General features: G+C 41.7%; 1 protein-coding gene and 1 non-coding gene across 2 annotated transcripts in view; one reads left to right on the top strand and one right to left on the bottom strand.

The window, feature by feature from the left end:
• Positions 1–208: 208 nt before the first annotated feature.
• On the bottom strand, positions 209–280 carry TRNAE-CUC. Its single transcript has one exon. It is a non-coding gene; the product is annotated as a tRNA-Glu (tRNA).
• Positions 281–14,924: 14,644 nt separating this feature from the next.
• HJV (hemojuvelin BMP co-receptor) overlaps positions 14,925–16,336 on the top strand; it is a 19,783-nt gene continuing 18,371 nt past the window's right edge. Inside the window, exon 1 of the mRNA XM_044005552.1 lies at positions 14,925–15,080. The gene's annotated coding sequence lies outside the window, so the exon portion shown is untranslated. The remainder of the gene's footprint in view (positions 15,081–16,336) is intronic.

Here is a 16,336-nt window from a genome sequence, read left to right as displayed (position 1 = left end):
AGGGTTCACTAAAGCCGTAATCTGAGTTGCCGGAAACTGGAACTACTCATTTCTCCGGCAGAGTTTATTGAAACTAACTTCTTGGAAACTTTGTTGCTGGTCTCCCGTGTTTAGCAGGTTGAAGAAAAGACTGAGAATCCTTGTACTTAGTTAATCTTTTCTGGTGCTAAAAGGTCTCCAAATTAGAAATATTACTTTAAAAAAAAACTTCCCTGACCGGGAATCGAACCCGGGCCGCGGCGGTGAGAGCGCCGAATCCTAACCACTAGACCACCAGGGAAGACAATAGCTGCTCGTCTGATATCATTCTGGTAGCACGAACACAGCAGGATTTCCTTGTTTTACTCTATATGTGTTAGATCTGTATTTTCCGACTCAGAGAGTTACACCAAAGTGCAGCTTTCACTCCAGAACTCGGAGCTCTGCCGTCAAGCTCTCTTCTGCCTGGAGCTGCGTGGCTTCCAGAGAAAACCTGAGGAAATTCTCTGCCCCTCCAGTGACTCCTGACGCTGAAACCTGCCTGGAACTCAGGCTACAGTAGTCCCTGGGTGTACAGAAGGGGAGATGGAGGTGGGGGAGAGGCGGGGGCCACTGCTGGGTGGACGAGAGAGGAATGAGAAAAACTCGGCTGGAGATTACGAGAGAAAGTGTGGGTTCTTGGTGAACTTAATCACTGAAGAAGCAGAGCAAGGCATTCGCTTTGCATTTCAGTTCCTTAGAGCTAAAATTCCTTCCTCATTCCATAAGGGTGATGTTGCCACGGTGCAACCTTCTTCTTTCCTCCCAGAGTCCCAGGGAAAATCTCTAGGTTTGGCTCATCTCTAGCACCTTCCCAAAAGGGACTGATAATTCCTTCAAGAAGGGTACTCGATGTACAAAGTATTATTTATTTCTTCTACCACAAAAGAAATGCTTAAAACCAAAAGACTCATAAGGTCATGTTGAAAAACATTTAAAACATGACACTGATCCATGATGGCTCATCGTCTCCCATGAGGTTAATACACTTTATAGTATTTTACCTTCACCTCAAAGCTACATTGTCTGACCAACTCACCCCCAAATCCCTATCTCCTGTTCTGCCAGTTGTGTGACCCAACCTCCTGTCAGCGATCACCTTCGCCTCTGAGAAGTAGTAGCAGGACATAGCTCCTACTGTCACTTTTCACCCAGGAATTTTCTCTTCCTTGAACTCTTAAGCTAAATAACATGACTAGAACAAATATTTATATTTGTTCACCTGTGTTCAGGGAAAGAAACGTGCTAAATCAGTGTCCCATCCAACATTTTGATTCATGTGAAATTCTAACAAGAAGAATTCGGTGCTTTCTGGTGTGCTTTTTTACTTTATTTATGTTTTAAGTGAGGCAATTAGGGTTAAGTGACTTGCCCAAAGTCACACAGCTAGTAAGTGTTAGGTGTCTGAGGTCGGATTTGAACTCAGGTCCTCCTGACTCCAGGGCCGGTGTTCTATCCACTGCGCCATCTAGCTACCCCTCTAGTGTTCTTTTTATCCCTATGCCCTGGCTGTGGATATTTTCATTACCACTAGGTAATGAAGATGAGTAAGGTAAATTCTCAACTTATTCTGAAAATTCAAATTGGAAGAAAATTAAGGCCAACTTGTTCTCTCTCTTTCCCTCTATCAAGAAAGTGGACTTCTTCAGACTTCCCAAGGGACGATTCTCTCCCCACCTGGTAGCCATTTGTACACCGCAGCAAAAGCTGGTGTTTGCACAGATGAGACTGCGCCTGAACCTTGGGTTCTACCTGGGGGCTCTGGAATAGAGGCAGATGATTCAAGAAGGAACAAAGCCTAATTCTTCTCTTTGGGGGTCTGGCTCCCCCTCCTTTAGTCCTTAGTCGGTCTGTGTGAACCCAGAACTGAAGCCCCTACCTCTGGGGCTTGAGAGTTCTACATAAGGATCATTTTTGAAGGCACTGAGGGGCTGTTTAACCTTGAGAAGAGACTTGGAGGTGAGATATGAGTCTTTAAGTGTTCAAAAGCTTTTCTTGTGGAAGAAATTAGACTTGTTCTGCTTAACCCAAAGGCAGAAGTAGAGTGGAAGTGGGAGTAGGGCAGTTTGGGGCTTGATGTAAAGAAAAACTTCCTAACAAGAGGCAGTTTGTTCCCTTCAGTGGAGGTCCTCAGGCAGAGGCTAGATGCCTACTTGTCACTGACACCATTAGGCTTGAGGTCCTTTTTAACTGAGATTCTGTGATTTTTCTCAAGAGTTCCTTTCAAGTTGCTGGTTTCTCAATCAATCATTTCTCTCACTTTCTGCACCATCTACACTCCACTGGACACAAACTAGAATCTACAATCCCAAGGATAAGTACCAGAAGTTCCTTTCTTTCCTCTAACTTGCTGACTTTGGAGCCTGAGATGGATGAGCTATTCTTTGTTCTGTTCTGTTTTGTTGGAAGAAGATATGAGAAGGAAGGTGACCATTTATGAGAACTAATGAGACTATTACCCAGAACCTCCATCTTTGGTCATCACTGTGACAGATTCTCTCTCCATTTTTACTCTCTTCGAGCTATTTCTTTCACCATAGAAATCTGTGGCTTCATCTTGAATGACCATGACCTTCCTGTGACCCCAAAGTAAGAAACTGAGATCAAAGGACACTGTTCCCCCCCCAAACTCCTAATACTGAGGAGGGTTCTTGTGGGACCACACAGGTGGACATCATTCCCTTTCCCTTTCATTTGCCCAAGAAGTCTCAGAACAGTTCAGTTGATCTAAACTTGGCCAGCAGAGTGAGCCCCCATTACTCAAGTAGATGGTGCTTTTAGATGTAATATATGTAATGAAAAACTCCTGAAGATCATCATTTCTTCATTATTTATACAAATATTTGCCATATCTCCATCCCACTATTCAATCAAGCAATGAAAAAGCAAAGTAAAATCCTGATAACGAGTATGCATAATCCATCAAAACAAAGTTTCCCATTGGCCATGTTCAAAAATGTATACTTGTTCTAATTTTAAGTCTATCACCTCTCTGGCAGGAGGTGGGTAGAATGTTTCATATCGAATCCTCTGTACCTGTATTTTATCACTGCATTGATCACAGTCCTAGTCATTCAAAGTTGTTTTCCTTTGTAACATTGTTGTCACTGTATAAAAACTTCTTAGTTTTACTCAGTTCACTCTGCAGCAGTTCATACAAATCTTTCCAGCTTCTTCCAAAACTGTCTGTTTCATCATTTCTTATAATATAATAGAATTATAATACATTTCCTTAATAGGTGGACACTTCCTTAATTTCCGATTTGGAAATAGAGCTGCTATAAATATTTTCATACGTATGGGTCCTTTTCCTTTTTCTTTCATCTCTTTGGGGTATAGGCCTAGTAATGGTCAAAGGAGATGCAACTTGGTGACGTGGAGGCATAGTTCCAAATGATTGTCTTTTTTATAAAAATAAGTTTTTATTGATTTTTTTGGTAATTATATCTCCTACATTTCCCATCCTTTCAAATGATTGGTAATACTTTTTTCTTTTCTTTTCTTCGGTAATACTTTTCAATTTCTCTTTTGAAAACTATTTGTTTATATTCCTTTAGACGAATTATCTAAAGGGGTTGGCTATTGCTCTTATAGAATTCTGTTAGTTGCCTATAGTTTGGCTATAATTAATAGATATTTGTGATATAAAGAATCTTTCCCAATTGATGGTTTCCTTTCTTATATACTAATTACATTAATTTTATTCTTGCAAATGCTTTTCAATATCATGTTTTATCTTTTGTTATGTGAGAATCAGGGTGCCACCCCCTGAAAAGAAAGCATGTTACTAGCATCCAGAAGCTGCCTGGTGGCCTAGCTTGGAGCTGTGTTTGGGGACCACCCCTCTTCCGGTCCCACAGGAAGCTTCCACTGGAACTGATGATTGCTTTCTTTCCTTCGGGAATAAGCATGTAGTGGTAGGGGCAGGTAGGTAGACAGATCTCCTAACTTTCAGAACTTCACATGTTCTCTTTGGAACAGAGGTCATTGACTTCTTCCTCTATGGGTTTTTATGACATTACCCTTATCTGGTTCTCTTGTTACCTGCTGGATTATTACTTCCATTTCCTTTTTCAGTTCAGCATCCCTATCATGCCTCCTAACTGTGGGTGTTCACCAAGACTATCAAAGGCCCCCTATTCTCTCTACACTCCTTGTCTTGGTGACATTATCAGTACCCACAGATTTTTTTTTCATCTCTATGCCAGTGACTTACAGATCCATATTTTGCATTTAAGTTGGTCTTCTAAGCTTCAATTAAAAATCATTAATTGCTTATTAGACATTTCAAAATGAATATCAGAAAGATATTTTAAACTTAACATATTCTGACTAATATGGAAATATGTTTTGCATGACTTAATGGTTTTTCATGTAATCAAGGGAAATAAATATAAAATAAATATATTAAACTTAGCCCACTCCTCTTCCACTGTCCCTTACTTCTACAGAAAACACCACCATTCTTTCAGTCTCCCATGTTTATAACCTTAGTGTTATCTTAACTCTTCACTTCTCCCTCATCCTACATAACCAAATCTTGCCATTTCTACATCTTTATCTCTTGCATCTGACCCTTTCTTTGTATTCACAAAACTACTACCTTAGTTCAGGCCCTTAGCACTGTGGTAAAAATTATTTGTGGTAAAGATTAATATCGAAAGTTTTAGCTGAATCATTTGAGAGGGGGCACACCTGGCCCACCCTGAGACTGCACATGCTTTTGGTTTTGGTTTTTTTTTTTGTGGGGCAAGTGTCTGAGGCCAGATTTGAACTCAGGTCCTCCTGAATCCAGGCTGGTGCTTTATTCACTGTGCCACCTATCTGCCCCTTTTTGGATCTTTTTTGAGGCAATTGGGGTTGATTTGCCCAGGGTCACACAGCTAGTAAGTGTTAAGTGTCTGACGCCTGATTTAAACTCAGGTCCCTCTGATTCGAGGGCCGGTGCTCTATCCACTATGCCACCTAGCTGCTCCCTACTGCACATGCTATTGAAGGACCTCCCCTTTGGGGGAGGAAAATGCGAGGAAATTCCAGAATGCCAACTTTAAAGTGATGGCAGGAATGGAAGTTCTCTCTCTCTGGTGGTTGACTTCAGGCTGGTGGTGTTCAGGGACCTGGCGGAGCACATGTTTTGTACTCTGTTTTGGGCGACTGCTGAGTTGGTGAGTTAATGATGGAAAACCCTAAGTTTAGTGTTAAGACTATCTATCTGCATTTCTACTTCCTTATTTCCTTAATTGGTTTCACCTTTGTGGTCTAATTAATTCCCAAGCAATAAAACCTGATCCTTTATGAACTAAAGTTCAGAGGCTCTTTTTCTTATTGGCCTGGGAGGTGTATATATACATACATACATACATACATACATACATACATACATACATACATATATATATGAAAGTGTAAAAGTATAAAAGGGGGAGGTTAATGCTCCATATATCCAATTTTGACTCTCACAGCACCTCTCCTAGATTGTTGCAACAACCTCATAATCTATCTCCCTAGTTTGTCTCTCCCCACTTTGGTACATACTCCACATTGCTGCTAAACTCCTGCAGTTCCTAATTGCCTACTGGATCAAATATAAACTTCTCTGTTTAGCTTTTAAAATCTTTCACAATCTGGACCCAACCTCTATTTCCAGATTCATTGTGCACTACTTCCTCTTGTTGCAAAAATTTCTAAGTCGCAGTGTTAGATGAAGAAAAAACTGAAGTCTCCAAGCCAAAAGAAAATGGGTTTATTGAGAGAGGGGTCCTGTCTCACAATAAAGCCATTCTCAGGTCTAGGACCCAAAGGCTCCTGAGCCTTAGGATTGTAACGATTGGAATGACACCACCTGCTGGGGAGTTACTGTAGGAAAGCTCCGCCATAAAGAGAAGGCGTCTGAAGGCAAGCCATGAGGTCAGGTCCTTGGCGTCAGGAAGTGACATTTGTTCGTGGGTACTGTCAATCAAGCTTGGAGATGTGTGTGCATGTGGATGGGATGTAGTGAGTTTCACAGGAGGCTTGTGGGATGAAGGAGGTGTGGCTCACTCTCTTTCGTCTGGACTGTCATGGAAAGTGGAGCTAAAATGCACTCTCCCTTTGATAGATAGATGAATCTAGGCCTCTTTCTCTCTCTCTCTTCACCAAATTCTTATTCTCCTTAATAAATGCTTAAAAGTCTAAACTCTTGCTAAAGCTTCTAATTTATTGGTGACCATTCATTAGATAGTTTAGACAGATTAGCTAGAATTTTACCCCCTTACAGGATCCACAGTGTTAGGGCCAAAATTTAGTATGGGGAGAGTTAATTGGGCAGCTTGCCATAATATTGGGGTAAGAAAGATTAACAGCCTCTTTTCAATAAACAAAACAGTGTTTATTAATGGGAACAAATTTAAACACAAGTAAGGTTAATAGAACTAGGGACAATGAAAAAGGGAATGGGGAAGGAAAAAATACAACCTGCAAACTCACCACCACCCAGAAAAGCAGTTTCAAAGAGATCCAGCTGTGCAGGATCCCTCTCCTTCTCTCTCGAGTGTGCTGAAGTGAGCTCTTCTCCCTTCTCTCTCCCAGAAGCCCCCTCTCCCACAGGAAACAGGGCCAACCACACACACACACACACACACACACACACATATACACACACCCCCAAGCTAATTGGCTGGCAGCCCTGATTGACAGAACTAATAAGCGTCTCTACAAAGATGAGTTCCAGATGCTGAAGACCACCTGACTTGTCCTCACCAGGCTTCTCAGCATGGCGCGGCTTCACTCATTATAATTTGGCCAGGCCCATGCAGGTGTGCTGGTGTCTGACGTGAGGCCAGCATGCCCGGGCGCGTAGGGACCTCCAATCCCAGCCAAAGATGGGGTCACAGAAACCCCAAATAATAATTAATTCCTTACAATGGATATTTATACATGACTCCTCCCACAATCTAACATAATCAAAGTTGTACAAATACAATAATTATAAGATAGGAAGAAAGAAACTATCAGTCAAATACCAACATAGTCACTTACCATTCTATGTACCCTACTTAAAATAGCCCTGCTACTAAGTAGCATCTATTGGAATGCCTCTTTGCCATCTCTGATGAAGCCTCTCTTGCCTGTATTCCTCTGAGTTGTTTTCTGCTATAAAGAATTTCCACCATATTGGTTAAGCATGGCTTTCCAACTTTTTGCCAAAATAAAATACTGTCTGCCCTCAAGGAGCTTACATTCTATTGGGGAGGGGGAATAGAATGAACACAAATAAGTTATAGATGGGGAGAGGGATAGGGACTGCACCTATGAGCTCACTGGTATAGGGAACCCTCAATAGGATATTCACTGTGCCAATGTAGCTTGGCACCTTTTCTGTAACTTTCATAAACATATATATGCATATATTTACATATATATGTTTATGTGTGTGGACACATAAAAATTTACATGATACCATATCTTTTATATAATATGTATAACATATGTGTGTATATATGTGTTTGTATATACACTATATACACACTATATATATATATATATAGAGAGAGAGAGAGAGAGAGAGAGAGTGTGTGTGTGTGTGTGTGTGTGTGTGTGTGTGTGTGTGTGTGTGTGTGTAGTCAACCACATGAAACCCATCTCTAACCTGTGGATGGCCAGAGATGAACAGAGCAGGTTAGAGACAGGAAAGTCAGGAATCAAACTGAAGTTTAATTTCAGAGTGAGAGAAATGGCTTGCAAGCAAAGAGCCAGGGCCCTGCCCCTAGTGGGGAAACAAAGGCAGTGTAGGAAGATCTCAATACTTATGCCAATTGCTACGCAGTGAGTTGTAGCTCTGACAATAAGGGGTAATAGCAACAATGTGACAAATTTGATTCATAGCAGGGCTTCATGACTGGAACATGAATACAGCAGGTACCTGTCTGAGGTCAGAGAACACCTGATGCTGGTCAAAGCAATACAATAATTATATGATGTTGCCAGAGGGTGAGATCATCCAGAGGGTCAGTGCAGAGGATTATTGTTATGCCAAGCTCAGAGCACAGCCTGCTTGCTGGGCCTTAGCTCTGGAAAACAAGGAGTCTCCTAATAATATCTTGACAATATGTAGCAAGATGTGGGCTCATGTATAGCAAGGGGCTATCTGTAATAGACAGAGGGCTGTCATTGTGTGAGTCAAAGAGAGACAGAATAGACATATCTAACCATTTCCCCTCACCCCTCCTTCTACAAGGGAGACTTTCATTCCTGCCCCAAGCAGAAGCAAAAGGTTAAAGTCAGAGGACCCTCTGCTTTACTCAGAGAAGAGATACTGGGCTAGAAATATATTTGTTTGCTCCCTGGAATATTATTAGTCGTGGGGATCTGATCAATTTCCATCTAACTTCTGATCACTTTGTCATTTTGGGGGAAGGAGTACCCTAAACTCTATACCTAAGGCTTGACCCTTTCCCACCAAATACCGGTTCCATAGTGAACACACACAGAGAACAACAGATAGCCATTTACCCAAATTGGTGGCAAACCAGGAATCAGAGAAAGAATATAGGAGACAATATCCAAAATACTAAAGAATGAAGGAACTCTCCCACTGGACTCAGCTCAACTAAGAGTATCTTAGATCTCACCCAAGGTGAAACTCTCCAAAGATTCTACTGTAGTAGTTGGGAATAGGGACATGATGGAGTCTATCCATTCCTCCCATGTCTTCCCAGTACTCTTTCCTTCAGTAACCTGAAATGAGGTTGGTCTCGTCCATCTTCCCTCTCAAAGCTGGAAGCCAGAAGCACCCAAAGTGGCTCACTGCTTGAAGAATCCTGACGAAGACCCCCAAGGGGGCTGGCTAAGGCTGAAGCTCTCTCACCTTTCTCCAACTCTGTTCTGCCCTCAGAAAAGGTGGGACATTCATCTCCAGGAGAAGGTCCCACATAAGTGGGCTTTGGGACAAGGATTATAAATACACACACATATACATATATACATACACACATATTTGTATACATATGTATATGTACACACTGTCAATCAATCAACATTTATCAAGAGCCTACTATGTGTGAGGTATACTGTTAAGCACCAGAGATATGAAAAAGAGGCAAAAGACAGTCCTTGCCCTCAAAGATCTTATAATCTAATGGGGGAGACAACATGTGGACAAATACAGGTAGGCCAAAAGTCATGAAGTCAAGAAGGGGTTTCAATATTTAATAACTCCTTTTTGTTTTTCATTTACAATACCATAGTATCATATGTGGTATATATAGGAAACATATATACACACACATATATGTATGTATATATATGAAAAAAAGAAAAATAATTTTCAAAAAGTTATTAAAACATCAGACTCCTTCGTGATTTTTGGCCCACCATGTATTTATAAAAGCAAGTTATATACAGAATAGATAGGAAGTAATTAACAAAGAAAAGTCACTAGACTTAAGAAGGGTTGGGGATTATAGTTGGGTTTAAAAGGAACCTAGGGAGGGGCAGCTAGGTGGCACAGTGGATAAAACACCGGCCTTGGATTCAGGAGGACCTGAGTTCAAATCTGGCCTCAGACACTTGACACTTACCAGCTGTGTGACCCTGGGAAAGTCACTTAACCCCAATTGCCTCACCAAAAAAAAAAAAAAAAAGGAACCTAGGGATATCAGTAGGCAGAGTGGAGGAGGCATGCTTGGAGCTAAGAGATAAAGTATCTTGTTTATGGGACAGTTAGGAGGCCAGTGTCACAGGATTGAAAAGTAGGTATCTGTTGCTAGGTTTATATTCCAAAGACATCAAAAAAAAGATAAAAAGACTTATCTGTACAAAAATATTTATAGCAGCTCTTTTTGTGGTGGCCAAGAATTAGAAATCAAAGGAATGCCCATGAATTAGGGAATGGCTAAGCAAGCTGTGGTATATGATGGTGGTGGGATATTATTGTACTATAAGAAATGACAAGCAGGATGATTCCAGAAAGGCCTGGAAAGACTTGAATGAACTGATGTATAGTGAAGTGTGCAGAACCAGGAGACCATTGTGCACAGTGACAGCAATATTGTTTGATGAAGAACTGTGAATGACTTAACTATTTTCAGCAATACAATGATCCAAGACAATCCCAAAGAACTAATGATGAAGCATACTCTCCACCTCCAAACTGATATTGATTGAACACAGAATGAAGCATGCTATTTTCACTTTCTTTCTTTCATTTTTTCTTTTACTCGTCTTCTTAAACAAAATAACTTATTTAGTAATGTTCTACATAACTGTACATGTATAACCTATATCTGATTGCTTAGTGCCTCAGGGAGGAACAAGGGAAAAGAGGGATAAAATTTGGAACTGAAAACTTTAAATAAAAATATTTTAAAAGAAAAGTAGATGTCTGGGTAGGAGGGAGCTAAGTTATAAAGGGCTTTGAATGCCCAACAAAGCATTTTGTATTTGATCCTGGGGGCAACTGAGAGTCACTGGTGTTTATTGAGAAAGAGGGTGACATGTTTGTACCTGAGGGAAACTACTTTAGTGGTTGAATAAAGGATAGACCGGAGTAAGGCGAGACTTGGGGAGGCAGACCATCAAGCTACATAATGATCTAGTTGTGCCATAATGAGGATCGGCAATGTAGCCGGGGCAGTGTCAGAGGAAAGAGGGGGTTGTATTCAAGAGATGCTGCAAAGGTAAAATCAACAGGCCTTGGCAACAGATTAGAAAAGCAGGGGTGGGGGGAGGGGGGTCGGGGAGTGAGAGACAGGAAAAAGTCCAAGATAACTCCTAGGTCATGAGCCTGAGGAAATAAGAGAATGGTGTTGCCCTTAACAGTAATAGGGGAGGTGGGGCAAGGGGGAGAGGGGAGGGTTTAGGGAGAAAGATGATGAGTTCTATTTTGGACAAATTGAGTTTAAGGTGGCTAGTAGACATCCAGTTGTAGATGTCTGCATTTAGATTTGCAAAATTAGAAGTCAACAGAGTGGTTGGGGCAAGATAGGCAGATCTGAGAATTGTCATCACAATGATGGTAACTGGGGAGCTAATGAGATCACCAAGTAAAGTAGTGTAGAGGGAGAGGAAAGAGGGCCCAGGAAAGAACCCTGAGGTATATCTAAGATTAAAAGGTGTGATCCAGATGAAGATCTAGCAAAGGAGACTGAGAAAGAATGAGCAGATAAATAATAGAAGAATCAGGAGTGAGTAGTATCTGGAAAACCTAGAGAGAAGAGTATCAAGAGTATCAAAAGTATCAAAGGCTGGGCGGCTAGGTGGCGCAGTGGATAAAGCACTGGATTTTTATTCAGGAGGACCTGAGTTCAAATCTGACCACAGACACTTAACACTTACTAGCTGTGTGACCTTGGGCAAGTCCCTTAACCCTCACTGCCCTGCAAAAACAAAACAAATGAAAAAAAAGTGTTCTAAATCACTATTGATTAGAGAAATGTGAATTAAAGCAACTCTGAGGTACTGCCTCATATGACATTAAAGGAAAATTATAAATGGATGTAGGATAATTAGATTATTAATGCATTGTTGGTGGAGTTGTGAACTGATCCAACCATTCTGGACAGCAATTTGGAACTATGATCAAAGGGCTATAAAACTGTGCATACTCTTTGACCCAGCAATACCACTACTCGCTTTGTATCCCAAAGATATCATAAAAAGGGAAAAGGATCCACATGTACAAAAATATTTATAGCAGCTCTTTTCGTAGTGGCAAAGAATTGGAAATTGAGAGGATGCCCATCAATTAGGGAATGGCTGAACAAGTTGTGGTATATGAATGTAATGGAATACTATAAGAAATGATGAGCATGCAGATTTCAGAAAAACCTGGAAAGATTTAAGTGAACTGATGCTCAGTGAAGCCAGGGTCAGCACTTTATCCACTGTGCCACCTAGCTGCCCCCAACCCAATTTCTTTCTTTTGGGGGGGGGCAATGAGGGTTAAGTGACTTGCCCAGGGTCACATAGCTAGTAAGTGTCAAGTGTCTGAGGTCAGATTTGAACTCAGGTCCTCCTGAATCCAGGGCCATACTTTATCCACTGAGCCACCTAAACTGCCCCTTCTGCTTGTACTCTTGATGCCATCCCTACCCACCTGTTCTCATAGATTGCCCCTCTCTGTAATTTTCCAGTCTTCCCTAGCTACTTCCTCCTTCTCCCCTGTCTAAAAATATGCTCAGGTCTCCCTGATCCTTGATAAATCCTCACTTAACCCTACCGACCTTTTTATAAGCTATCATCCTATACCTCTTCCTTTACCAGCCAAACTCCTAAATACCTGTTTATACTCATTGTTCCCACATCCTCTCTTCTCATTTAACTTCTCAGCCCCTTGGAGTCTGGCTTCTGAATTTATCACTCACTTGAAACTTTTCAATGTTACCAATGATCTCTTTTTTTTTTTTTTTAGTGAGGCAATTGGGGTTAAGTGACTTGCCCAGGGTCACACAGCTAGTAAGTGTTAAGTGTCTGAGGCCAGATTTGAACTCAGGTACTCCTGAATCCAGGGCTGGTGCTCTATCCACTGCGCCACCTAGCTGCCCCCAACCAATGATCTCTTAATTGCCAAATCCAATGGTCTTTCCTCAGTCTTCATCCTTTTTTGAATTCTCTGCAGCATTCCATGATGTTGAAAACCTTTTCATCCTGGATACTCTCTCATCTATAGAAGTAGAAACACCTATTAGATGACTTCCTCAAGGATTTTAGTGAAAAAAAGAGAGGTATAAAGTGATATCTGAAGGGTATGGCTGGATCATCTAAGGATTTGTTAAGAATGGAGGCACCCATGGCTATATTGTAGGCATCAAGGAAGCAGTCAGTGAATAGGAAGAAAACCCCAAAAATTAAGAGTGTAAGAATGAGAAAGAGGTCAGTTTGCTGGAGAAGATGGCACAAAAGTCCAATCAATGGTAGGTGTAGATGGATTAGCTTTGACAAGGAGAAGGGGGGCAGCTATATGGCACAGCGGATAGAGCACTGGCCCTGGATTCAAGAGAACAAGGAGAAATACTACTTCATATGAGACAAGGATGAAATGAAGGTGGAGGTAGTTAAGGAAGACATACCAGTAATGCAAGCTGAGGAGGACATAAGAAGGAATTCTTGACAAACAGACTGGACTTTTTTGGTGAATGAGATTGAGATAGTAGAGGGAGACTTGAAAAAGTTTATAATAGTCACTGTGGTGAGTGTGATAATGAATCAGTGAGGAAGATTTAAAAACATTGCCCTTCTGTTACAGGTTCACCACTTTGCTGCTCAATTTGGTACATCTAGCCAATCAGTTTAGCCTCCTGCTGCTCAGAAATCACCAACTTGATGGATCCACAAGCCTCATCATGCCCAACAGCAGGGATTATTGACATTGGCCACCATGCCTAAACCAATCATCTGTGTTAAGGGTTGGAAATCTTGGGCTATAGGGCAGATTTAGTCCCTGACTTTATTTCTGACCACCAGGGGAAATACAAAGATAAGCTGTTGGATGTGAAAACATGACCTTAAAAGTATTGAGCTGCAATATGCTAAAAGGCCACTAGATGGAGCTAGTACTCCACGAAATTGTTTTTGTTTTTACTTTTTTGTCTTCTACCCAATTCATTTCCCTTTCCCTCTCTTCTCTCTCCATTAACTGTCAGTGACAAAAAACAACTCATATTTTTTTTCTACTGAATGTAATCCTATGTTCTCAACTCTTAATTTCTTTAACTAAGTAAATAGAATGTTTTATGGAGTAGAGTTCAAATCAGAGCTTTGCCCTTTTACTATCTATGTGACTTTGTTTTGTTTTGTTTTTGCAGGGCAATGGGGGTTAAGTGACTTGCCCAGGGTCACACAGCTAGTAAGTGTCAAGTGTCTGAGGTCAGATTTGAACTCAGGTACTCCTGAATCCAGGGCCGGTGCTTTATCCACTGCGCCACCTAGCCACCCCCCTATGTGACTTTGTAAAACAGATCTCTGATTTTGTTTCTTCACCTGTAATCTGAGGCAAAAAACCTGGATGACTTATTAGGTCTCTTCCAGCTTCAAATATATGACCTATGATACATTTTCCTCTTAGAAGGAAAAACAATCTTTAATTTTTCCTTGTGTGGTACTATAATGATTTTTATCCGTGTGATTTGGTGTCAGAGGAAGATTCCCAGTCCTACACATGCACACTTTCTAGTACCTTCCCCTAGCAATTTAGTTATATTCTTTGTTTTATTTTATTTTATTTTATTGGAAGGGAGGGAATGGATAATAGCGAGAGCAATAGGAGGGAAAGTGGGGAGGGAGAGCAGACAGCAGCTGCACAGATCAGAGCTAAATGTGGATTTAGGGTGGGGGGGATATATTTTAACAGCCCCAGCTTCTCACCAACTCTAGGCTCAGATTTCTCTGGGCAGCTGGTTTCTTTGGCCCTACTTTGAAAGCCTAGGGGGGGGGGTGAAGAATTTTGGGGAGGGATTTATCTCCTGCTGGAGTTTTTATTTAATGATATCTGCTTTCCACCCCCAAATGGCATCTGTAGAGAGTTGGTGGCAATATTCAAAGGGCCTGGGAAGTGGGGACATATCCAAATACTTGCCCCAATTCCTCAAGGGCAGGACCTTGTTTTAGCAATCCCTAAGGACTGCCTTGATGAGACAGTGACTGGAGTTTCATACAGGATGGAACTGGATATCTGACCCCTTTCCCTATCACAGCCACTACCCTGATCTCTCTAAACACACACACACACACACACACACACACACACACACTCAAAGATACAAGTCTCTTTCTGCTCCCCTGCTCCCTCCCCCCAGAATTATGGTCCTGGCTATTTTTAAAACTCTCAACTCAGTGGTCAGGCCTCCTTCCACCTCAACTCAGCCTCTCTCCCCCATCCCCAGCTGTCCATCCCTTTGGTTGTATGTTCACTCCTCAACCCCCAAATCTTTTCTAGCTCCTTGGCCTCAGACAGATTGTAGCTAGGGCTCAGTACTGGAGTTGAGAGAAAAGGGACATGGAAAAGGAGACATGGGACCCTTGGATAAAGCTGACAGACAGTAGACAACACTGGATATCAGACTGACACTTGACCTCTAGACACAGCGGTAAGTCACCATGAAGTTAAAGTTTCTTTTAAAAGGTTTTGATTTAGGATTTGGGTTGGCAGTTTTCTTAAAGCTGGGAATCACAGACACCAAACTCAGTTCCTCTAGACTACATAGGCTTCTTGTCCCGATCTCTTCATACTGACATGAGAACTGCATGTTGACATGCAGACTACATGGGGTATAATCTAGAACATGTAGTACTCTGTGCCAAGGGGAGAAGGGGCAGAGAAATTGGTAAAATGACTTAGCTGACAGGAATGTTTCTCTAGAAGAAAGATTAAGGGGCTATACCCAGTCTCTCTCTCTCTCTCTCTCTCTCTCTCTCTCTCTCTCTCTCTCTCTCTCTCTCACACACACACACACACACACACACACACACACACACACCCTCACCCTCCTAGTACATTGTCACCATTTGTCTCAGACCTTCTGGTGGGATTTAGGGGGTGTACTCTAAGCCTCCACCTTTTTGGTTCTCTCTGCCAAAGCTAATTATAGACTCCGATGTTTGAACAGTGATACCCCTCCACCCTACTCCCACCTCCCACTTCCAGCCATACTAGAAGAGCTTCTCAATTATGCATATGACAGGCAACTTTCAACTATAGATCTCCCTTTACAATATCGGCCCCTCTCCAGTCTAGGATTCACCTCCACAACCTCTTCCTTGATCCACCCCAATTTGAGGCCTAGCCTCTCTACCAGGAGATTAGTGGTAGATGATTTCCCACTTCTTTCCATTTGGAAAGAGAGGTATTGTATGTATGTGGGGGGTGTAGAGTATTCTATATTTGTAGGGATGAAGAAGTTAATGGTTGAAAGTAGCATTACTGGAATATTTTTTTTAAAGCCAAGGAGCTGTTTTGCAACTGTTATTCAATTGAGAAAGAATAGCAGGTGACTAACATCTATCTAGTACTCTCTAGGTTCCAAAAGAAATTGATCTGTATGTCACTGTTCAAGATAGGTATTGAATATTCCTAGCTCTATCCTTTCTTTTTCATTCTCCTGATCCAGGTGTGGAAGGATGGCAAATCACCTGTCTTCAGTAGACTCACAAGCAAATGAATTGTGTTTCTGAAATGTTTCCAGATTGTATTCCCACTGAGGAGCCCCTGGGGGTAACAGAGTAGCTCTGTCCCCTTGGTCATTAGTTTTTTGACCCCACTACTGTTTGGTCAGCTCAGGATGGGTCAGTCCAGTGGACTCTGCTCCCCTCCCCAAGGCTCCCATCCTCCCCCCACCTCTAGCTA

Source organism: Dromiciops gliroides, chromosome 4, assembly GCF_019393635.1.
Source record: "Dromiciops gliroides isolate mDroGli1 chromosome 4, mDroGli1.pri, whole genome shotgun sequence".
Taxonomy (NCBI): domain Eukaryota; kingdom Metazoa; phylum Chordata; class Mammalia; order Microbiotheria; family Microbiotheriidae; genus Dromiciops; species Dromiciops gliroides.
This window is presented reverse-complemented; position numbering and strand designations above follow the sequence as displayed.